The sequence below is a fragment of the Mercurialis annua genome, linkage group LG7, assembly GCF_937616625.2.
Source record: "Mercurialis annua linkage group LG7, ddMerAnnu1.2, whole genome shotgun sequence".
Lineage (NCBI taxonomy): Eukaryota > Viridiplantae > Streptophyta > Magnoliopsida > Malpighiales > Euphorbiaceae > Mercurialis > Mercurialis annua.
The window spans coordinates 48,669,768-48,674,535 of record NC_065576.1 but is presented as its reverse complement, the minus strand read 5'-3'; the positions used below and the strand labels follow the sequence as shown (position 1 = coordinate 48,674,535).

Below are 4,768 nucleotides of genomic sequence, written 5' to 3'. Positions count from 1 at the left end.
CTAATTCGACTGTTAATTTGAATAATCTTTAATCAAGTGGAATATAATGTGTTGATGGATTTTGTTATATAGTATTGAGTTGGACTGGTCACTCAACACATAATTAATTGTTAATTTGTTAATTAACTACTGTAAATGTGCCAAAATGAATGTTAAAAAAAGCAACAAACTCAAAAATAATAAAATTGTCAAAAGAACTTCCAATCATTTAGGCCTATTTCATTTTCATTTTCAGATGAAATTCTCTCGCCGTTTAGGCCAAATAGTTTATGTTTTTCAATTTCATTTTCAGGTGAAAGTTTTTCTCGCCGTTTCTCTTCGCCATAGCCATTTCTTCGCCGTCTCTCTTCTCCATTAATCTCAGGTAATCTCCATCGCCACCTCTTCGCCGATTCTCTTCGTCATAGCCATCTCTTAACCAATTTTAATTTTAATTATCTCTTATTTTCGTTACTCTTTTCAATTTCTAGGGTTTACTGATAATTTGAAGATCTCTTCAATATCTTCGCATGCTAAGTAAGTATAATTTCAACTATAGTTTGTATATATGTTAGGGTTTACTGTTTTGAATAATTTTGCTATGTTTATGTGATTAGATTTTGTTATGAAATTTTGAATAATTTTGTTATGTTCATGTGGTTAGATTTTGATATGGAGTTTGTGTGGTTAAGACTAAAATATAACAACTAGATAAGATAGTACTTCTCTGACTTTAAAATGGAAACCTTATATTTTCTTGTTCTTCATTTTCTTACTTTACAAAATCCTTTAGTATTATAACATAGTTAAATTTTATCACTCAAATTTGGTTGTGGTTCTGTTTTATTTTTTTTCTGATGTGTAATGTCATGATGAGCAAAATAGTAAGCCATGGAAATAATTGGCTAGAAAGAGGGAAGACTAGAGAATTAGCAATGGAAGTGTCAATTTTTACCTATTTAAATTATGAAATTAGTTTAATTATTCAGCTAATAGATAATTAAAAAATATCGAATCATATTATATGGTTAAACACATTTTTTTTGTCTTCATAAAATTTTAGAAAACTGACTGCCTCACATTTGTTTTCTGTATTTACTTATATGTGAATTTGTTTGAACACCTAATTTTTTTTACTCATTTGATCTTTTAGTTACATTTGATAGTCCTGAAGGTATCAATTTCAGTTCTTTTCATGATTTTTAATCTGCAGCATTAGCTATATGTATGTATATTGTTCCTTTTTTATTTGTTTACTTTTTTAACTATCTATCTAGACTTATGTACTAACAGCCAATTCACTTCTTATGCATGATTAATTTAGAGATGCTTTCTGTGCATTTGTTTCAGGAAACTTTACAGGTAAAAGATGATCTTATAATTTTCTTTACTTCGTCTTTGATACATTTAACAAATTTAATCTTCTCTCTTGTGGCTCTACCAATCTCAAACCTTCATGTTTCTAGTAGCATCTAGACACCAACTAACTATAACACTAGAAATCTTTCTTGGTATTTAAATAATTATTCTGAATGTGATCTTAGGTTGTAACTTTTCACCATTATTGTCCTCTATTTTTATGCCGGTCACATCTAGGGAAGAAATGTTTTTCCCTGAATTGTGTTTATAAGTGTATTAATTTTGTTTGCCTAATAAAATGCAGGAGATGGACTCACAGATTCTTTGCAAGGGTTGCCAAGCACTGAGGTCTATCAGATTTAAGGTTGTGCGTCAACTTGAATCATTTTATTGGAAAATTCATGTTGTACTTCTTTTCATTTTTTCTGACATTGTGGTTTGCTGGATAGGTATTTAATAAATGAAACTGCGATTGTCAGAGTTATCAAGTTAGTTGCGGAGAGTATTGCAGTAAGTTTGATAAATTTGGCCTAAGGTTAATACTGTGAGATAGACGATGGGTCTGATGTTTGGACTTTAATATAAAAAAACTTTGTTTGATAGCCAGTCTCATTAAACACTGGCTTGCTGCTAGTAATTTTCCATGTGCCTATTTGTATTGTTATTTTTGCTTTGTCTAAGACACACATCGGAGTGCGGACATGTTTCTAAATTTATATAGTCCTTCAATTTTTGTTCAAGATTATTAGAGTAATAATATTAAATTCCATGAAATTTGTGAGCAATTTAAATCAAATAAATCATAGTTTTTTCATAGAAATATTGTAAAGCTTGAAGAATGCGACTAACATTATAGTTATATATGCAGGTAGCATCACCCTTTGGACTTTTTCTCTAATGTGAAAGACAATCTTTTGTAACTTGCCGGTGGAGAAGTTTCTCTACCATTTTTGCAAGGTTAGTCATCTAGTTTTCCATTTTCTTTGTGATTTGTAATGTCAAGTGTCTCTGTGTCCTTGACTAACTACCCACAGGGCGGCTAATTTTACAGAATTCAATTGGGTCACTGGTATGTTCTTAATCTGATCTATTAAACATGTGGTATTGAAATGAACTGTCATTATACTTTTTGTCATATTTTTACCATGATTGCCAAATTTGTTATTTTTTTATCAATTGATAAGAAGTTGATCATAACAAGGATACTTTCTATTGTAAAATCATATGGTTCTTCTCATGTATGATAGTAAAAATGCAGTTTACACCATATCATTAATAGAGTTTGGAATTCTCCGGGTCATTAAATATTTTATTGCATGGCAGTAGACCACAATGCCCTCTGGTTTTTTATGTGGAAGGACATTATTGTCATGTAGGATTTTGATGCAACCTGCATCACTTGGCGACTTGGCGTGTTTAATACAAAACACGGGTTTAGCTATTTGTACTGTTGGAGTGGACATATCTCATAGCTAATGTGATTTTTTGATGAGTTCCCATTTTAAGCAAGATTGTAAGTTTCTCGTCTATAGCTCTATTTTTGCAATTAGAAATTGTTGGTACTCTACTTTTGTTGAATTTTATGTTATATCCAATTAGTAGTTTATTAATTCTTATCGTTCTTCATACTAATTTCTGGTGCACTCCAAATTACAGGAGCTTCAAAACAGTGGAAGTGATGCCTTTTCCACTGTTATAGGTGAGAGGGTCCCGGTCGTGCACTTGTTTATGGAAGAGGGGTTACGAGAAGCAAACAGAGAAGGAAGCAGTTCTTCAATAATTTTGATGGAATATTTTCCGTTTTCTAATTTTAGTGAATATTTTTTGTTTGTGATGTAATGAATGAAATATTTTTGTGATGTAATGCATGGAATATTTTCCATTATGTGATTTAATGGATGGAATATTTTCCGATTTTGAATTTAATAAATATTTTCCGTTTTTCGAATTTTAGTGACTATCTTATGTTTTCACTTTTAGTGAATGTTTTCTGGTTCTAAATTTAGCGAATAATCCAATTTTTAATTTCGGTTCCTCAAATAAAAACTGTTGTCTTTTCTATATAAACTGTTGCTTAAAATTTTAGTCAAACCATTGCAAATAGTATATATAAGTGTTGCATAAAGTACTATATAAATCGTTGCTTTATAAAAAATACTGTTGCCTAAACTACATTATTCAACTGTTACAGAAGAGGTTTAAAACTGCTGCCTTTGCTATCAAATGCAACGGTTTTATTTCTATTACTATAGATTAAAAAACCTGTTGCAATAGCTATTAAAACCTATTGCAGCGGCCGCAAATGTAGCTGATTTAAAACTGTTGCAGTAGACTTACGGCAACGGTTTTTGTACATTATGCAACATTTATCTACTGTTGCCGAAAGTGACTTATGTGGTAGTGAGAAATTAGACACATAGTGGCAAGGTTTATTATAGGCAAAAGTTAAAAATATTTGGATTAATGTCACCATATATCACAACTTTTTATAATTTTTTTTATTTTAAACACAAATTATAACTTGTCTCATCTTTTAACATAACTTTTTCAAACTTTTTATTATATAGCCCAGTTTGCATTTTATACTTTATGTTTTGTAAAAATAACAAAACGACCACTACCACATAAGTCGCTTTCGGCAACAGTGGATAACTGTTGCTTAATGTACAAAAACCGTTGCCGTAAGTCTACTGCAACGGTTTTAAATCAGCTACATTTGCGGCCGCTGCAATAGATTTTAATAGCTATTGCAACAGGTTTTTAAATCTATAGTAATAGAAATAAAACCGTTGCAATTGATAGTAAAGGCAGCGGTTTCAAACATCTTCTGTAACAGTTGAATTAATGTAGTTTAGGCAACAACCCTTTTTATAAGGCAGCGGTTTTAAACATCTTCTGTAACAGTTGAATTAATGTAGTTTAGGCAACAACCCTCTTTATACGGCAACGGTTTATATAGTATTTTATGCAACACTTATATATACTATTCGCAATGGTTTGACTAAAACTTTAAACAACAGTTTCAAACATCTTTTGTAACAGTTTCGTATTGCATTTTAGACAACGGTTTTTTTTAAGGCAACAATTTGTGTTGTTCTTTATGCAACACTATTATACTATTATGCAATGATTTGACTAAAACTTCTAGCAAAAAATTATATAGAAAAGGCAACAATCTAATTTATTTTGTATAAAAATTTAAATAAATCTTATATATAATTTAAATATTCCTTCTAGGCAACAATTTAATATTTGCTAAAATTAGGAACATAATGAAAGGTTGTGCTATAAGATGAGACGTTTTGTAGTTTGTGCTTAAATTGAAAAAAAAAAACAGAAAAGTTTGTGATATATGGTTACATTAACCTTTTTTTTTAGTTTGTATAAATATTATTCTTAAAGAAAAGCATATATTAATACTTGTATTCTA

The 4,768-nt window shown here is 30.0% G+C and overlaps 1 long non-coding RNA gene across 4 annotated transcripts; it reads left to right on the top strand.

The window, feature by feature from the left end:
* The first annotated feature begins 200 nt into the window (after window positions 1-200).
* On the top strand, window positions 201-3,196 carry LOC126656443 (uncharacterized). Of its 4 annotated transcripts, none has more exons than XR_007633231.2 (6): window positions 201-292; window positions 1,330-1,341; window positions 1,643-1,702; window positions 1,788-1,848; window positions 2,207-2,851; window positions 2,995-3,196. It is a non-coding gene; the product is annotated as an uncharacterized LOC126656443 (long non-coding RNA). The 4 variants fall into 4 exon arrangements; XR_008789511.1 differs by lacking the exon at window positions 201-292 and having other exon boundaries at window positions 847-1,341; window positions 2,207-2,295; window positions 2,390-2,851; XR_008789512.1 differs by lacking the exon at window positions 201-292 and having other exon boundaries at window positions 848-1,341; window positions 2,207-2,407; window positions 2,662-2,851.
* The last annotated feature ends 1,572 nt before the right edge of the window (window positions 3,197-4,768 follow it).